Raw genomic sequence first — 20,970 nt, forward strand, 5'->3', positions numbered from 1 at the left:
AAAACCAAAAAAAAAAAAAAAAAAAAAAATTTTGCTCAAAAATACCAGAAGCATGACTAGTTTGACTGACATAGTGGGTAAGGCTATTGTTTGCTCTTTGCTGGATTTATTCAGCTTTATGATTTATTTTCAGAGGTGTCTGCAAGGAATGAAGAAGAGAAGGGAAAGGGAAAGCTTGGAAAAAGGAAGGAAAACAAAACCATACACGGATTTCTCTCTTATCAGCAGTCAGCTGTATGCACAAAAAAAAGCTTCCATTTGTTCCACTGACATTTCCCTTTGTTTACGTGTGACGTGACATGATGATAATATAAAAAACTTTGGGCCAGGTTTTGTCCTTTGAACACGAGTCACCCTTTTCCTTAATTGTAGTCATGTCATTGCAGTATGCAAAGCCCTTTTTAAAATGCTTACTTGTATATAAATAAATTTAACGGTCTTGAACTTCTGAAGTACATATTTACTATATACATAGTTACACTGACTTAGTTTCTTAGTTTGTCTGTGTTTCCATTTCTGAAACACCTGGTTACGTCTCTTCTTTCTTTATCATACTGCCACCATCTATACACATTCACATCATCTGAGAGGATGTCCAGCAATCTGTAAATACTATTTTTGGCTTAATTATCTTCAAATGCCTAATTCAGGGTAGTCATGCTGATATTTCTGCGCAATTTTCTCCCAAGCTTGGCTATTAATATTACATTGTAGATCAGCACATGATTTTCCTTTTGAATCACTCCACTTCCATTTCATTGAGGACTGTACAAATGTATAAATTGATACTGCTGAGCTTTTAAGATTTAGCCAGCTGCTGGAAAAAGGTTAATAGGTTTGGTTGCCTGGGGATACTATTCCAGTTCAAGTCTGTGAGATGTCTAATCATGTGTCTCAGCAGAAGATATTGCCCATAGCAGCTTTCTTCCATCTTCTACATTTCCCTAAAGTTTTAAAAGAAGGGACTGTCCCATCACCAGATGCATGTTTTTAAGAAGGTCTGTGATTTTAAAACTCAGCTTAAATTAAATATATATATATTGTTTTAAGCACAAGCTTGCTTCATGATGTGGTGACTCTGACATTAGATGAATTAAGGTAGGCATACAGGTCATTTCAGTAATATACTTAGTTAATGAGGAAAAAAAAAAAAAGCAAAATACTTGGGTTTAGAGATGTGACAGCTAAATATGGTTAAATTTGCCTTCTAAATGTGCCAGCCAGGTGTTTGCCCACTTGAAAACTACTCCAATGACTGCAATAGAGTGGCTAATTTGCTGAAGTGCAAGAGTACTAAATCGGTCTCTTCAGCTAAGAGCTCCATTTCCTTGAATTTTGTTTTTTTGTTTACATCACCAGAAAATGACCTTTTACAAATGCTTTTCAGTCAATTATCCCTCTGAGTGTGTGTATACAGGTATACGTGATGTCCGCCTTGGCCAACGCTGCAGGGAACAGGCAAGGGTTCTGCTTATTTGGCTAATGGGTCAAAGTTTCCACCTGAGGAGGACTCCAGGTTAGTGTTCTTTATGGATGACATACCTCATGGTCACATACATACACTTTTCTTGCAGTAAAATTCTGTATTAAAAAACTACAGAAAAGCCAGTCATGGCATTCACCTGCGATGGGTAGATGAAGTACACGGACTTCTTTGTCAGAAGTGTACTAGAGCACACATAGAAGGTAAGATAATAGTAAAATGCCTAAATAATACAAAAGCATATGAAAAAAAAAACTCAACAAAACAAACCCAGGAGCTTTATGAGGTAATAATATGCAGGGATTTTAAATTAAGAGGATTCCAGGCAGCACAGTCATCTTCACTGCCTTGAGTTTGCCCCTTAGAGTGTGTATTAATTGCTCCTTCCTATCAGAGTCAAACTCCACAGTATCCAAATCCAATCAAAGCTGAATTTTATTGTGTTTTAAGCATTCTTAGTAATTATTATTCCAAGGTAATTTGGTCTTTTAAGGTTGCTGCTTAAAGTTTCTCTCTTTAAAGTGAAAATGTTAGCCAATTACACTGATGGGTAGATCAGCTCCAATTAACTTAATCAGTTTGCCATTTTCCTCATATTTATCTGCTGCAGCTTGTACTTCTAAGTTATTGATCCCTGTTAAGGATGCATTAGCCACTGGCTAGCAGGGAGTATAGAAATGAAAGGCTACTGGATCTACTATAACGGGAGCATTGCAAAAAGCCCAGAGATGGTCCGCAGTGAAATACCTGCAAGAGCTGTAAATATATATTCAGTAAGCAGGGACTTTGTCATCAGTATGTTTTATGAGTCACCTTTTTTTTTTCTTCTAAAAATCAATCTATGCAACAGAGAATAGCCCAGGCAAGGGTATTTTATCTTGATTTTACAGATGGAAAGATGGAGATAGATGCGGATAACACATTTACCCAAGATCTCACAAGAAGTGCTATGTTCTCAGATCTTGTCCTTGGACTGTCTTTTCTTGACCAATATTACAGCTTTAACTACCCAGTGTTGAGGGAGGTTTTATGATTCAAGCTGTTCTGTAAGAAGAGCAAGCTGGGCAAGAAACTTATAACTGTGCTTCCATAATTGTGAATGGCACTTTCTTAATTGTGTAATATCTGGTGGTTTAAAATCTTCATATTTTATCTGGAAGATAAGGGAAACTGAAGGGGAAGTCATTAATTCAGCCAAATATGGAATAACTAACGAGGACTTTTTTTGTGGCTTTATTTTCAAACACTCACAAATGTCTGAATGCGCGTTTTAAATTTCACCGTGTTTGTGTGCCACGTTTCTTACTTTCTTGTGCTCTCTTTCTTTTTCTGTGGGGCATGACAAGAAAAGGCAGGAGCTGGCTGGGCTTGGAGAGCAGCATCTGTAGAAAAAGGAAACGCTATTCTTTAAAGGAAAAGAGGATTTCTAAATTCCCCCTCCCCTAGCTATTTATAGGAGACTATAAGTGAATGATGAAGATAAATTCTTTATGAATTTCACCAGTTCTCCCTCCTCCCACCAAAAAAAGAAGAAACAACAGCAGAGAAAAATACCTATAAACAAGTTCTGTTCTTTCTTTGTTAGCTTGGCAGGCTGGGCTAGTTTTTAATCTCTGCTGGAGCCTTTTAGTAGAATTACCTTATCTCTAATGGCAGCTGTCACTTTGCCTAAACCTACGCTCACTGCTTTGTATTTTCTGCTTTCTCATTTGTGCTGCTTTTCTCATTATACATCCCCAAAGGGCTACAAGAATAGAAAATAACATAACATAACAACGTAACGGGACATAACAGAACGTAGCATGACATAACAGAACATAAGGAAAAAGAAAAAAAGCTGGGTGGGAACACTAAGGGTCATTTAATCTTTGCAGAAGTTGTTCGGTGAAGTGTATTATTTGGAAATGGTTAATTGCAGTGGCACAGCCAATGTGGCAGGGTTGGACTGTGTTATTTCTGTAAAACGCCGATCTCCCCAATAATCAGCAGGTTTTTGATACTGCGTGAAGAGTATGTACCTGGATAGCAGTGTTGTCAAACAGATAACGTAAACCAGACTAGGACCTCTCTATTTCCCTCCCTTTTCCTTTCTTTTTCTGTGTGCTGTAGTCAGACTATGGGGATTTAAATTGATTTTCCTTGCAGCTTTCTCTGTAGGTTTTCGTTGTTCAAATCATGATAAGCTTTGCTCCTAGCATCTGTGGAAAAAGAAAATAAAATATAGGCATTTGTAGGTTGAGAACTCTCATAGGTGTATATACCCTCAATCTCTGACATCAGTAATGTGCTGGAGACATTGTATGATGGTACATACAATGTAAACAATGTAAGGGGAAATCCTGTAACACTCTGAGAACAGGCAATCAGGTGTGTGGGTTTGGTTTGGTTTTGTTGGGGTTTTTTTGTGTGTTTATATATATATTTATAGTTTATATATACCCAATTTAATGTGACATGAACCAATGAGAGTTTCTAGCTATTATGGTATTACTGGTGTGAACAGATAGACCCTGAATAAGTATGACCGCCCTACAGAAGGAGGAATAATTTAATTGCATTGTTTCCTGACCAGAGAGAGGTCAAAGCTGTATCAAAGTGATTTGCTAACTCAGTTTCGTGGAACCTATTCCATTTAAATCAGTGCTGAAACTCTCACTGGGTTGAGTCATACAGGATCATGCCAAAAGTCCTCTGTCATGGAAGATTAGAGAACACACAACTTCAGAGAAACCACCTTTGAGTCCTTTGAGAGCTGATTCTAACGACATGACAGTGAATTTTAAGTATTTTACAGGTGATTAGCTCTCAGCGGTGGGTGAGGTGATATGTCTATGTTTTTTTCCCCCCTGTGATCAGCAAGGTCAAAGTAAGGCTATGCAAAGAACAACCTGAAAAAAGGAGGGGGATTCTACATTTAATACCCCCAAGGATTTTACCTTCAATGGTACTAGCAAGGCCTGATTAACATTATAACTTAAGTTGTTGAGTTGGATTGAGAAAATCATCTACATGGCATGTCTTGTTCTTTCTCATAGTTTCTTCTGATTTTTTCCCCCCCATATATCATAGACGAAGGTCACATAAAGATAAGTGGCTTTGAGCTTTACTGGAATCTGGAAACCACTTGTTAACAACTACTTACGGCCAAAAAGTTTTACTATTTAATTAATGGTATTCATGCTATCATGGAATTAATTAGTGGTTCCATGGAATTAATGCAGATAATCACATTTTCTCATTTTTATGCGTGTATATATTTTCTGGGTTTTTTCTGAATCTGAAGAAAGTCATACACTGAGAAATAGAATTTTTTACCATTTTGTGTTCAAACTGGAAATTTTTGTGAGAAATATGTTATCTGCTAATTTTTTTTAGTTAAAAAAAATAATTCTTTTCTGAATTTTGAGGATGGAAAAACATCCCATGGGATCTATAAAGTATTTTAGCATAAAGAACACTGGTAAAGAATACCTACCAAGACACACTGCAGCTCTCTGCCAGTGCAGTTTACTGTTGAGAATATGGGAATAGCACTTACGTAGTGCTCAAACAGTGTTTCTCAAACTGTGACCATAGATCTGTTCCTGACCAAAAGATGAAGCATCTGTCAGGTTTCATGCTGGGATAATTCCTGAAGCTCATAGTGCAATTCAGGGGTTTTGTTTTGGTTTCCAGTAGCACTTTTGACCACTGCAATTACTAAATCAAGAACACATAAAACCTGGTACAGCTCTTCGGTGTCCTTATATTGTGTTTCTTTGGTGTAGACTCAACTCTGAGCAAACCTGTCAATGGCTTGGATATAAATCTAAACCCTTCTGGGAGGAAGAAACCTACTAGATTTTCTGTAGAGGAGTAACAATGATAATTTGGTGCAGAAGGTTTATGTGATTTGAAAGAAAAGCATAGGCCTGCAGAAAGGTAGCCCAACTCTGTTGACTCTCTGTTGAAGGGTACTGAGGGACCTATCTTCCCATCTTTTTACTTTCCATTTATAAGGAGATGTAATCTATAGGGTTATGGAAATAGAAACGGGGGTAGAAGAGAGTTTCACTTCATGAGTATCTTTGAGAACAGCTGAACAAGTAACATCTGCAAGATGTTCAGAAACTTTGATGGTGTCTAATATCCAAGAATTTGTGTAGCTTCCTGCCCAGAGCTTGTATCCAAGAAAGGGGAGGAAAAGTGAAAAACAAAACCTTCCCTTATTTCCTAAGACTTTTCCTTTCTTTTGTCCGGATAGCAATTGTAATGGCATCGTATCACTAGCACATTACAGTTTTGACGATTGGTTTTTTTTCGTCCTAATGTAAGGAAAAGAGGCCAATAGATTGTACATTGGTTTTTGTTTCACTTTGGCACTGTGGTTTCTGCTGATGCTAAAGTTTAATAAATATCATTCTTCTTGCTAAGAAGAAGATAAGGTTAGCTAGACCTGACTTTATGAAAATGGACCAAGTATCTCCTTAGATGCATAGACAAATGTATCAGAAGGAAGAACATAAGACCATGTGACTCCCAGTCTTTAGTCACCATACCATCACAACCAACATGAAGTAATGATCAAATGAGACTGATTCATAAGCAAATAATGTTTGGGCGAACCTCAGCATGTGAGAGATTAACGTGACAAGCAAAGGAAATTTCAGGAAAGTGATAGTTTATTTTGGCTGAAGACGCAGGCTTGCAATGAATTAATGTCTTAGAAATGTTTTTGGATACAGATGCTGTTCTCTCATATAGCAATGTATATGAATAACATATCTGTCAGGTTAGAAAATTACTGCCTTCTAGCTGGATGCTAGCCTGACCTAAGCCATAAATACTGCTATTACCATCCATGTGAACTACAGCAATGTTGGATTTAGGTGTGCAGTACTTGAAGGATCTACTTTTAGTATAAAATGCCCAACCATGCTGTAACACCTAGAGCTCTAGGATGTAGACTATGAATGACAAATCTACTTGATCAACAAATGGAATCTTTTTTTTTTTTACACATAGACATATTTTTATCATGAGTACTGTAGTGGGAGATTTGAGGAAGAAGAATAAATGTAGGTGTTATTTCTTTGGCCTGCTTTCAAAGATATGAACATGCATAGGGTATAAATAATTTTTAAAAAATTATAACACTCCACTATACAAACAGAAAAGAAATGACAGCTGTTTCATTACAGAACCCCTTAGCAGGTGGATAGTGCATATTACCGAATAAGAGACACTAATAAGAAATACAAATTTACCTATATGTAAAAGAAAAAGTAACCACAACAAATTTACTTCCAGCCCCAGAATTTCCTCAAAAATGACCTTTCCATATAATCATTTGGAAAATTTCTGAAGGATGCCATTTGTCAGCTGTAAAATAGGTCAAGAACCTTAAATACCTTACAAATTTTTATCGCAGATTATTACCCTAACATTTTTACTTCTGCCTTTAAATTTCTGCTTGAAAGGCTTGTCCATCCTAGAACATTGAACCTTACCAATTATTTAAAAGAGCAGTTACACCGTTAAGCTGTACTAGTTAAGTCATAGTTCTTCACTAGAGCAAATGGCTTACACATAAATAATGCAACACAGACTTGGAAAAAACACATCTTGAGTGACCAGATCAAATTTCTTATAGTAAAGGCACCATGCCAGGTCATCCTTTTGATAACCTTATGACCAAAAATTTTTATTAGAAATAATTACAGAGCAATTGCAAACATTAATTACATTGTTGTAACAGAATTGATGTTAATGTTGTTGATTTTTTTTTCTCCGCAACAAATTTTCTAAGTATAAATAAGATGCATTTCCAAGATCCTTTTCCTTGTAGGAATTTTATTTCCCTTCATAGAATTTTAGGTTATGGTATTTTTTCAGGAAAGTTCAAAACTCTGCCTGTAATTAGTTAATATTTTTAAAAAGCTTTAAGAGAGAAAGAGCTATATAAATGCTAAGTGTTACTATTTCTTTTGGCAGAGGTAAATCTGATTTTCTGTTATAATGAGGAAGGCCATAGCTCATCATCTTGGCTGATTACAGAAGTTACAAGAACAGATTGCCCATAACCAATGTATACCCTTCTTTCCCATTTTGAAAATTATATTGCTCACAGCTTGACTCCTTAGAGGGTAGAATTATAATGTTTTTTAGTGTGTCTGAAAGAGAATATCAACTAAGTCTGGTTGCTCTGAAGAATTCTGCTTAGGTTTATTGTCAAGCCAGACAAAGGAGCTTTGAAAAATAAAACCCTAAAAACTTCATAAACTCTTGCACAGATCTAAAATTGTAAATGTCTGGATAAGACGTTCTTGAGGTTCATTTTGTTTTGGGTTTTTTTAGGTTTTTGGTGTTTGGTGGGTTTTTTAATTATTTAATATTAATCCCTTGCAAGGTACAGTAAAAGATTGAAGTAAGTTTCCTATTTCAGCCTGTCTGCATCTGCTGTGTGGATTAATAAGATATTAGTTTCCATGGGTGTTCTTTTGGCATAATTCTCAAGCACTGAAGAAAATAGTGTATTTCATCCATGTTCTCACATATCAAATATTATTTTACACAGATAATGATGAAAGAAATAGCACAGAAAGAGCGAAAGAGGAGAATATCTCAGCTATTTGAGAGATTCCAAAGTGGATCTGGAAAGGTTTTACCGAAAATGACTGCCTTATCTCCAGTTTATCTCCTCTCAACTTATTTAAATATCCTGACCAAAAACATTTCCACTTCAGCTACTGTGAGACTGGAAGTTCATTATGCATGGCACCTGCTTCCTTTTAGCAGTTATTTACTGGACATGATTATGTTAACATGAATCCTTGAAAATAAATTGCAAATATAAAGTGAAGGAACTAACTGTGAGTGAGGAAGGATGGTTTTTGTAATTATGAAACCAACTTCAACTTTTCAAAACCTGCAACAAAATCAGAAGTAAAATCTATTACTCCTCCATAATAGTTCTGTTTTCAGAAATGACATGGCATAATATGATTCTTACATACTCAACTTCAACACCATACTAAGACCCCATTTTCAGTTTGGGCAAATCTGGATGCCCAAGAATAAAAGTACAAAAAACTCCAGCACTCATTCTAGAAAAAAAAAAAAAAAAAAAAAAAAGAGAACAGTGTACTTTTTGAGAAGTTTGTAAAACATTAATATTAGGAGTTTTCTATTAAATTTCGATTTTTATGTTCATAATTTTTGTAATTATTTTTTTGTTATAAACTTTCCTTACCAGCTGTGAACTGACTCTTAAATAAGCTTCCTTGAGCTATTAGTCATTGCTGCCTCATTAGTATTGTAAATACTACTTTGTAGCGTCTGCCATCCTCTCTTGGCATTTGAGGTTTCAGCCAAGCAGTTTGTTATTTTTTATTTATATTTCCAAAGATTGCAGAGAACAAATGTTCACCAGCTGCAATTCTGTCTTCAAAACTTACCGAAAATAGGAGCCATAACAATTTACGAGATTATACAGCCAAAACTTGTTATAGTGCTTCTTGGGTCCCACATATGACTACTTCTGGATTCCTTGTACCTTCTACCTTCCCCTTCCACAAGCTAATGTGTAGAACTTTTTTTTAGCAAGATGGCCATTAACATGGCTTTTTTTTTTTTTTACTGTATTGCTTGTATTTTTCAACAAAATTTTCTGTTCTACTTCCCCCTCACCCCCCCAGTGACTCAATGTGACATATGTGATCGTAACTTTCAGAAAGTTTGAAAAAAAAAAACCAAACCCCAACATATTTTAACTGGAGCCCCAATTATTTTTAGAGAAAGCAGACTTTTACGCAGTTGTTGGGAGGGTTTGGGTTTGTTTTTTGGGTTTGTTTTTTTGGTTTTTTTTCTTAACGGGTGTAGGAAACTAAATCCTTGTCCACTCAACTGTAGCACTGGCTAGTGTTGAACTTGGGATGAGGAACCAACATGGATGAGGAGTCTGAGCCAATGTGGTGGCTACAGTGAATCTGACTGGTGAAGGAACAAAGGATACCAGTAATTTTTACAGGAAGATTTTTGGTTTCTATCATAAAAAAAAAAAGAAAGCCTAGAAGAAAAGTTGTGGAGCCAACTTAACATAAGTAATATCATCCTTTGCAGTTATCATAGTGATAGTGCCTTCTGGACCCTCTGCTTTCTGAGCTTTTTAGAAAGCCCTTATGAGGTGCTGCCTGTTTACTCCACAGCTGAAACAATTTTTTTAAATGGAAGATTAGATTTTCACATGACTCCGAGACCTGGGCTGTTTAGTGATGACAGCTCTGTAAGTTTCCTAGTAAAAACTGCAGGAAATGGCAATGCTGTCCAAGGCTTCATAATCTTCTGCATCTGGAAAATCCCCAGCACTGTCAGCAGGACCAAACCACAGAGTGTCTTAGGCAAATTAACCCAATACTATCTATTAGTTAAGAGATCAGTGCTCTCAATTTTGGGAGAATTGCAGTTATTTTTTATATCTATTATTATGACACTGTGTCATTACTGATATAAAAAGAACAAGGAACATGTGCAAAAGTAAACCACATGCTGTCTCAACTAGCCAAGAAAATATATACCAGATGGGAAATGATGAGACAAGCCATTGCAATGGATCAGCTGGTCACAGAACAAATGCAGAAGAAGCCTGAGGGCTCACTCACTAAACCCACAGTACTGACAGCGCCCAGGAATAAGGGGTCCACCTGGGAAACTCTGTGAAAAGCTGCCTCTTGGTTATACGTAAAGTACAGTCCTGGATTCAAGAGTGACTAGAAATAATAAGATAAATAGTTTCCTTTCTAAAACTGTAAAAGTTGGAGCACTGTCCAGCCAAGACTTTACCAAGATTGGTGTAAGCAAAAAAAAATTGAAGCCATAATGAAACCGCTTTCCCAACTTGAGTAAGTGACTGAGAGATTTGAGTTACTGATGTGCCCTTTTACAGAGCTGTGCAGTTTTTAATTTTTTACCACTGTTGGGACTGTCGGTTTCCAAGAGTTACCTTGAGCGGTGACCGCACAGTCTAAGGAAAAAGTTGAAATGTGCTACCCACAGATGGGAGCTGAGATCATGCGGGGCAACTCTTTCACCTTGTGTTTGTCATTTAGTTTTATCTACCTAGCAAGCCGTGTGGCTTTTGCTTTTCCTTCATTCTCATAAACCAAAATAGAACTGCTATCTGTTTTAGCACATTTAGCAGGGAAGCCAAGAATTTAAGCTGATATGAATCTAATTGGCGCAAAGTCACATATTTTTCCCTTTTCCAGATTTTACCTGAAGTAAACCAAATATTAAACCTGCAATTTTATAGGTTTTCTCAATAACTACAGTTTAAAAGGTGCTGTTGTGCTAATTTGATGGAGTCTAGAAAAGTAGTTTATTTCCATACTGAAGTGTTTTTAGTGACCTATTATAAACTGTTCCCCCACCCTGCAAACAGTAAAACTGACTACCGTGAAAACAGGCAACAGAAATTTGCACAAATGCAAATTTTGAATGCTTAAGTGGTAACTAAAGTGTTACAAGTTTCTGATGTATAAGAACAATGACTAATAAATCCATAAATGTAACATATTGTTGAAAGCTGTTGTACATTTTATTGGGGATACTCATAGATGTATTCCATAAACTCTCTTGCTGAGCAATTCCCACTCTTTAGATATGTCAGCATCTTCAAAGGACTTAAAAATATAATTTCCTTACATTTATTTCAGCATATTTATGAACAAATAACCACATTCATTTCCCAGTAGGAATATTTCTGGTAAGAGACTCCTTCTGATCAATGAAAGCAGAATGAAAAATAATTTAAATACTGTTTTTTAAACCAGTAATTTTTTTTAGCCTTTTTACTTATTTGAAATAAGCTCTCAGCTAAAATGATTCTACTGGGGGATGAGTGGGGCTATAACTGCTAGAATAACACCAGAGGCTAGTTGTACGTCTCTCCCTATTTAGTACACAAGGGTTATCCATTTCCAAATGTTCTGTGAATTTAGCAACCAAATTCTCCAGAAATGCCCTGGACTTGTGCCTAACAGCACCATCAAGAAAAACCCAGTATGAAAATCAAGGTATGAAAGTGCTCTGCTGAAAGTCTTCCAAGAAACCTATGGTACAGACGAGAACAAACCTACTGAGAATATAGGCCAGACTCCTTACAGGTTAGTGAGCATAAATACATATTTGAGGCCTTAGCCACAAATCCTTTCTTTACATTAACACCTTTCTTGTACTCCGGTTTGCCTTTTAAAAACTGCATTCTTTCTTCTTCTAGTTCACTGCTACTTTCATAAGTTCCATTCATTTCATAATTTAATTTCAAAAAGTTTTTCAAACATAATGAAACCCATAGAAAATTATATACAGATAAGTCATAAAGCAAAGACTATTTTATTCATAATGTTCAGCAAAATACTGCTAAGTGAAATTTGACAGGCATTTAACAATGGGGAGGAGGTTAAGGAGTCTGCTATAATAATGTAGTTATGTACTTAGGAGTATATTATGTCAATGAGAGTGCTCCACTATGAGCTGGAGATAAAGTCCTGACTCTGGCTGGCTGTGGGATTGGTCATCATTTATTCCTGTGTATGGAATTTCACTTGATACTTTCTTTGTGTTGTAGCTTACCATGTAAAAGTATTATGCTGAGTATGATACTATTATTGAAAAAGTTCTGAGGGAAAACTGTGATATCAATAAAGTTTTTTTTACCACCCCCCCCCTTACTTCCATATAAATTTTAGAGATTTCACTCTAAAATATCCTGAAAAGTTAAAGAAAATTAAAATGTACTTAATATTTTAATAGGAATTATAAATTTTTTGGGAAAAAAAAAGGAAATACAGGGAACAATTTATAAAAATGCTCATAGAAATATATATATATATATTTCTGAACAGTTCTTATATATATATCTTTGATGCTGTCATGTCAGTCTGTTAAATCAAATTTGTCTAGGAAATTGCAAGTCATGCTTTTCCTAGTGTAAGATCTTTGCCATCTCCATTATGCAGGCCCAAAGAAGGGCAATGAAGCTAGTGAGGGGTCTGGAGCACAAGTCTTACGAAGAGCAGCTGTGGGACCTGGGGGTGTTCAGCCTGGAGAAGAGGAGGCTGAGGGGAGACCTTATTGTCCTCTACAACTGCCTGACAGGAGGTTGTAGTGAGGAGGGGGTTGGTCTCTTCTCCCAAGTAACAAGTGATAGGACAAGAGGAAATGGCCTCAAGTTGTGCCATGAGAGGTTTAGACTGGATTTTAGGAAAAATTTCTTCCCCAAAAGGGTTGTCAAGCACTGCAACAGGCTGCCCAGGGAAGTGGTTGAGTCCCCATCCCTGGAGGCATTTAAAAGCCGGGCAGATGAGGTGCTTAGGGACATGGTTTAGTGGTGGACTTGGCAGTGCTACGTTAATGGTTGGACTTGATGATCTTGAAAGTCTTTTCCGACCTAAACGATTCTATGACTCTATGACTCTATGATTCCATTAATCATGATATTGGTTTGCAATAACATTAACCTAGATGATGACCTGCAATAAAAGTCATCTGAACAACCTACAGACACGTGCAACTGAGCTGGTGACTCAGGCTGCCTTTAAAGTGCAAGGAGAGGAACAAGCATTTTTACAGTACCTCATCCAAAAGAGGTGACCAAAACAGGTCAGACAGAACACACTCTGAACATGACTCCTTATCTCCACTGACTACAAGGGAGACAGGGAGGGGTGGATTATCTTAGCTTCGGATATCTATTTCATAGTCCTGCAAAGGAATTCCAGCCCTGAAACGCAGAAGCAGTTAACCATGTGTAAGCCAAATGAATCCCAGATCATTCGGTGGGCAAACATCTCTTGTTTGTGCTAGCCACTAACTGTGTATCATTTCACAGCATCTTTTCTAGTCTCATCAAAACAAGTTCTCAGCCACAAAAAAAGACAATGAAATATTTGGGTTTCTAGCTACTTTAGATGCTTCCTAATAATGTATGTCAGTGTGTACATGTACACATTTTTGCTCAATATTTTTGCACTCTTTAAGAGGTGTTTTTCTGGTTCTGGTTTTTCAATGGGGATTGATTGGCCTCAAGTTTGCATATAAAGAAGAAAAGGAAGATAAGACCCCCTTGTAACCACTCCCCTGTGAGTAATCTCAATATGTTCACTGGGATTGCAAGTATTTTCTATCTTGTGTGATTGGAATAGTCATTTGAAAGATAAACAGCAGAATAATAAGAATTACTGGTATTACAGGTAAAACCAGTATTCAGGAATGTGCAAATCCCATGTAAATCAGAAAAGGGCACATTAACCAAGGGAGTGCAGGGATTTGGCAACAGTAGAGAAGGAGCTGGAAGAGGAGAGGCTTTTCCACAGCAGCCTGCTTGCACTTATGGTGGGAAAACATAGGAGAATATATCCTACGGGACTTCCCCATGTACTGATGCGGAGGTCAGCTGAAGTGTAGGAAAGGCAGAAAAAATGTTTGGTTTTTTTTTTTATTAATCTGTGAGTACTCTGGAATAGCTGAGTGACCCAGGACATGCTGGTGGCAGGCAGTGCATCTACATCCCTGGGGAGCTCTCAGAGGTAGAGGCATCACGGTATGATTGATTCATCCCGCTAGCTGACAGCACCCAGTGACAGCATGATTGTGGCCACCCAAAAAATAACCAGGCTGAATCTAATCAGGCAACCACTGATTACATAGAGAGAAAGGATCCAGTTTTCATGTATGTGTCTTCCCTGGCTCATTTCTGCTTCAAAGCTTGTAATTCAAATATGGTTCTGAAAGATGGGAACACACTGTGAGTCCCAGTTACAATAAAACAGATTTTCAAACCTTGGGCTCACATTTTCTCAATCGAAAAAGACCTCAGCACTAATCCTAAACTGAAAATCAAACTATCACTCCCTTGCAGTATAGCTTGCTTTCTTAAAACTGTTCAGCTGTACCTTTTTGAAAGAAGATGGCGTGCACATATCACTCACATAAGGTTTTTACATATAACTTACCAGGCCGTGCTTAGTAGGCTTCTTAAGGTTCTCATCCTGATTGCAATTTGTAGACCTGAATGCTTTTTAGATATTCCCTGAATCTCTCTGCAATTTTATTCTTTCTTTTTTTCTCCTTTTCCTTTATCTTCACATTTAAATGTATTTCACTCTTATCCTCAATCTGCCATTCAGAATATGTCAACTTGAGGAGTACTAGACTATAGCAGTAACTGACAGTATTTTTAAAAATCAGTCTAGACTGTATGCAGCAGGTCTCAGAGAAAACTGCTCGCGTATGATATATGGCATTTTAACACATTATTCTAAATTACTTCCATCAAGCAGCGAAATGGCATTCAGTTCACGAGCATGTGAACAAGCTGAAGAATTTCCTTTGACAACATGCTCCTTGTGAGATCAAACTTGTAAAACATCACATCAGATTTAATGTCTAATGTATCAACTTATTCCCTCGCTTTGTTTTTTTTTTTTTAGTTCTAAAGATTTAATGTTGAGAGGATATTTTCCCAAGTTGACATAAATATTAGAAATACAGAAGAAAATGTGACTTATCCTTGCGACAAAAAATGTCTCTAAAAGACAGTGCGGCACTTAGAAATAATCAGACTGCAGAAATGGAGAAGATAAGGAAATGACACATTCATTAAACAACTGTTTGCATCTGTCTTTAAAGCAAAAGCAGATTTTAGACAGCTGCATAACACAGAAATATGTCCTAACAGAGCAGAAAGCAGGAGTTGCTTGCAATACAGCGATAACAGGAATTGTTGCAAATTCTTAAATGAGATTACACCCTGCAAAGTGACACAGAAACAACAACATTCAGGATTCTGGATTTTCCCTTTGCTCAATTGTCTTCCAATCTGGTAAAGTGTAATCTGTAAAATCAATGGGACTGCTGGTTTGATTTTCTTGCCTGTGGGAAGGGATGTGCACCCGCCTGGTTTGAGCTGGGTGGTGTTCAGATGAGGACTGCCTTCGCCTCATCACTGCTGGTGATGGCGTTTCTTGCTGTACAAAGTGTTTCAATGCATAGCGGGATGGGCAGTGCTGAATCTCCTCTCTGAAGTAAAGCGGCTTAACAAAAAATAGCCTTTTCATTTATCTTTCTCAGCACAATGAGTACTACAATGAATATAGTATTGTATATAGTATATTGATAGCCAGCATGGCTTCACCAAGGGCAAGTCCTGCCTGACAAACCTGGTGACTTTCTATGATGGAGTGACAGCATCAGTGGACAAGGGACAACCAACAGACGTCATCTATCTGGACTTCTGCAAGGCCTTTGACACGGTCCCCCACAACATCCTTCTCTCTAAATTGGAAAGCTATGGATTTGATGGGTGGACTGTTCGGTGGATAAGGAACTGGCTGGATGGTCGTGTCCAGAGGGTAGTGGTCAACGGCACAATGTCCGGATGGAGACCGGTGACAAGTGGTGTCCCTATACACTATACTTAGTATACTATAACATATATTACATGTATATAATATTAATATAAATATTTAATATGACTGTAACGGGACCTGACCACTACAGAACACCTCAGAACTACCACCTTCCCGGAGGGGAACATGACTGGCTGACACCTTTGCTCCTGGTGAAGCAGCTGAAGGTCCTTGAACCTCACCACTTCACCCCAGTTCAATGCCTAATTACATAGCCTGTGACAGTTTCTTTTCCCCATTTTTATTTTCTATTTGCAAAGCTTGACCTAGGCTTAGAAATAGTTCCCAACATTATTTTTTTAAAGTAAAGACCAATTCCTTGAGGAATTTTGTTATATCCATACTGATGAACCTTTTATGTTGGTGCTTGACCCAGGCTGGGAGACCTCACCTTACTTATTCTTGCTTATTTAGATTCCTGAACCAAAAAGGACTATGATATCACACTCTCTTGTTGCTCTGCTGCCCCCATGAAGTCATTCTCATATAAAAATTCTGAATTCACACTCCTGGTTATTACATTCCTCCTGCGTCTCTCTGCATCCCTTTTTAGTTACACCTAATTGCAGTTCTGATGCCTTGTTTTATTTTAAATTTGGATTTTGGGGAAATAGAGGTGGAAAAAAAAAATTGTTCATGGTTCATCCTTCTGTTTTTCCCAGTAGTTATCACGACCATGCTCTGCATTGGATTTTCATTGTTAACTGCCATCCAGCTTACAAGCAAATGACCTTCAGGTGACCACTTCTGGTCTGCCATGACCAGAACGAGTGGACTTGTGATTTACCTGTTAAGTCCTGTCACCAGTGCGGAAGAGGAGGAGATCGATGTACCTTCCTTTCCTTACCTTGCATATGTTCATTTTGTCCACAAGCTGAGTAAAATGAAACACAAGTTGCAGTGAAAATGATACTGATTGCTGTGTGATCCCTTTTGCACTCTTTGTTTGATTTTATTTGCATTATCTTAGCCCCATGGAAAATAATCAGTTTCTATAGGAATGCACTAACTGCAACTGTAAAATGAAAAATCCAGAGACATTTCAGTGGTTTTGATCAAGATTTCAAAATTCCAATAAAAATCTTCCATAGTCTAAGCAGTTTAAGGACAACTTCTAACTATTAATCTTTGGGGTTTGATATTTTTTTCCAGGTTTGTTCTAGTTTCTTCTCTGTCACTGAAAGCCTAAATGATCACAGGAATGTATGCCAGAGAGTTCCTTTCATTCCCCAGCTGTACATCCCTCTTTCTAATTTCCCATTACAAATTTGTCAAGTTTATTTTCCTGTTTTGTACTTCAGTGTCTGAGTGTCTTCAGCCACTGATCATGAAAGAAAGAAACTCAAAGCTAAAGAGATGTATCTGCCCCGCATGAGCAAATGCACAATCCCAGGCTCATCTGTCGCTACTGAAATTTGCCCCTAAATAAACATTTACAGCTCTGGAAATGTTCCCAATTCCTCCTTTGGCCTTCAGGACAAAAACCATTTCATTCTCTAAACAAAGATCATAAATGTTAAATCTTGCCATCAACATGCCAAAAAGAAAATAACTGTTGATGTACAGATTAAGATGTTGGCAAAGGAAAGTCTCAGATTCTTTCTAGAAATATAGAAGAACTCTAAAGAAAGTTAAATGAAACAAAAACCTTCTGTGAATTAATTCAGTAAGTTATGTTTAAGTCAAAACTTTTTTTTTTTTTTCTTTTTGGTATCTCATTATAAAAATATCTGCAACACTGCATATATATATGTATATGTTATCTTTAGTACAAATAGTCTGCTTATTAGAACTAAACTAGGTAAGTTTTTCCTTTTAAAGATTCCCAATAATTCATATCTGGGATTCTAGACATAATGTTAGATTAGTTGAAAGCCAGCTTTTTTCTTTTCTCAGAGAATCAATAGGTAACAAGCTGTTATGTACCAAATTCCCCAGGGCAAACTGAGATGTATTACAATGTTAGTAAGTGAATTGAAATAATAACTGGCCTAATACATATAATCACTATAACGGTTAGTGTCTAACCGGTATTTCAGGCATGGATAGAATATTGTAGACCATAATCTTCATTCTTTCCTTGATATGCCAATTACGTTGATGATCAAATTTGCTCAAGCCTTAATTTAGTGCTTGTTACTTCTACTAGGTTAAATGCTGACCAGTCCTATTACAGTTATTATAGCAAGTCCTAGGCTTACCTGGGCAGAAATAAGGAACATGTAATTACCATTTGTTGCTGTTGGTGTTAGAAGAGCATTCTTGCAAAGGAAAACCTTGCTAATAATTTTACATCCCTTCTATACCCACAACCTCCTTGGCTTGAGAGAACAGGATTATGCAACTGATTATCCCACTGATTAAACATCAGTGCATTTATGTCACTTTAATTGTAACATCACACCATTGGCCTGGGATTTAGCTCTGGATTGTAGACATCTAGGAGCAGGTGTTGAACTAGACACCTAATTCACTTTTCTAGCTAATTGGGAGCTAGTTAAAGCAGTCAGTGGAGCCTAGCTGAATGTGTCTATATTAGAATGAGCTGAGCAATTCTCTAGACTCCTTTCATTGTGTTGGTTACCACGGAGTGTAATGAAAAATTAGGAATCTAGCTCCCCTGTAGGCATATCGAGACATCCAAATGTAGGTGTCTACAACCTGGAGTTGACTCTACATTTAATGACCTGACTGACTCATCTCTTGATAAGTCAAACATCTCATCCAAGCTGCTTGATAACTTGTTATTAACGTATCTCATAATCATGCTGTAACCCAGAAAACACACACATGAGGCCTCTTTTTATAAAAAAGAGCAAACATCTTCTGCCATGTAAAGGCAACCCTATTTGTATTCTCTTATTTAAACTGGCAAGGATTCCAAATGACTGCACTTCTCAAAGCACAATATCTTCCTGTTCACACCACTGCAGACATTAAAACACCTTTTTATGATCAACAGCACCCACCTATTACTCTGTTTGACACACACTATTCCACCTAAGTACAGGGATAACAGCCTGGGTATCCCAGTGAAATTACAAGCAAACATTAATATGTTTTGCTTAGAGGGAGAACACCTGCATTTTTAACTGAGTATAAGAGGAAATATGTGGCTAGAAGACTATGAAAACCAAAGTTTCCTGAGGATCAGTCACAATTCATCATTTCCGTAATGACTCTGGCATGCATCATAAGAGCAATAGTCTGCAGCCTGAAATTCAACTGCATGACTCCCTTTTTCCATCAGTGACTCCCCGCTGATGTCATTAAGATTACACTCATGTAGAACAGGAGGGACACGGTGGTGGGTTAGGTCTAAGAGATGGATTCACTGAGAACAGGGTTTAATGGATTTGCTCTGAACTCGTGTGACTGTCACTATGTCCAACTCCAACCTTCTGCTTCACAGTTCCTAAGCCTCCACAAATCAGTTACTTAAGAGGACTGTCCTGAGAAGGAAGGCTAGGCCTTGGAGGGAGAAATTCACTGAAAGAATTTAAATGTCAAACAAACTGAGTTAAGGTTTAAACATAAGTTTTAGGAAGGGAAAACTCATTTTAGCACAAGCACAATCCAAATTGTTCTACCTGCTCAGGGTCATATGGATCAAAAACCACAGCTGTCAGCGTTGTGAGTTTAGTGGTGGAGAGAAGTGCTGTGAAATGACAGCCTGAAGCCTTTTTTCCAGTCCCAACATGTACAGCATGGATATAGATTCTATTTCTGGTGTAATGGATCTCCTTTCTTTTCTTTTTTCTTCTCTGTTTTCCCTCTTACCCATCTGTAGGCTTCCTAGGTATATGTCTTCTTATCTTCTACAGAACCTGAGTTGCTCTGCAAAGCCAATTTCTCTGTGTCTGGTCACAGGCTATCATCTACCACAACATCTATCCTGATTGCTCACCTCTTGTGCTTTTGATTGACATGTTCCCCACCCTTTTCACCTTTTCCCTTTTTTTTACCCCAGCTTTCAAATTGTTGATCTCTCATTTTTGTTAATACTGAGTTAGGCTGCATATAAATCACACATTCTCTATTACTGAGTCAAACATTCTTTCTAGTTCCTGTCTGCCAATGCTCCAGCCAGATCATTTTGGGGTATTCAGTGTTGCCAAGTGCAACATAGGAGGTACAGATGCTGTTTTCCTTTTTGGTTTGTTAGTGGGGTCACTGCGATTTGTTCATTGGAAGGAGCCATTCTGGGAGGCTAACACTGGAGCCCTGTGCAGAAAGCCAGGGAGCAAGCCTGGGCCTTTGATCTGCTCACTGCAAAACTGTTAGCTTTCTCCCAGGCTCTTTGCTCTGCTCCGATTAATTCTAGCCAAGAAATATGTCCTCTGGAGGGGACTACTCCTGAGCAGTGTGGACACAAGCCAGTCAGAGTTTTTAGTCCCAGGGCCCTTATTATTTAACAATACAAGTGGTGATCCTGAAATTCTGGTTAAGCCAGTGTTTTGCTTGAGCTCTGTGACTTACTGTTGTGATCCCACCGCCTGAGCTCAGAAACACTGGGTTTGGGGTCAGATATGGCTCATTATTCTAAACCGAATGATAGTAGAATTTCCACAAAATACGAAGATCATAGAATCATAGAATGCTTTGGGTTGGAAGGGACCCCTAGAGGTCATCTAGTCCAACCCCCCTGCAGGGAGCAGGGACACCGCTAACTAGATCAGGTTGCTCAGAGCCCCGTCCAACCTGGCCTTGAATGTTTCCAGGGATGGGGCCTCCACCACCTCTCTGGGCAACCTGTTCCAGTGTTTCACTACCCTCATTGTAAAGAATTTCTTCCTTAGATCTAGTCTAAACCTACCCTGTTTTAGTTTAAAACCATTACCCTTTGTCTTGTCACAGCTGGCCCTACTGAAAAGATTGTCCCCATCTTTCCTATAGGCCCCCTTTAGGTATCAAAAGGCTGTAGTCAGGTCTCCCCGCAGCCTTCTCTTCTCCAAGCTGAACAAGCCCAACTCCCTCAGCCTGTCCTCATAGAAGAGGTGCCCCAGCCCTCAGATCATTTTTGTGGCCCTCCTCTGGACC

This window comes from Egretta garzetta, unplaced genomic scaffold (genome assembly GCF_000687185.1).
Source record: "Egretta garzetta isolate BGI_Z169 unplaced genomic scaffold, ASM68718v1 scaffold323, whole genome shotgun sequence".
Lineage (NCBI taxonomy): Eukaryota > Metazoa > Chordata > Aves > Pelecaniformes > Ardeidae > Egretta > Egretta garzetta.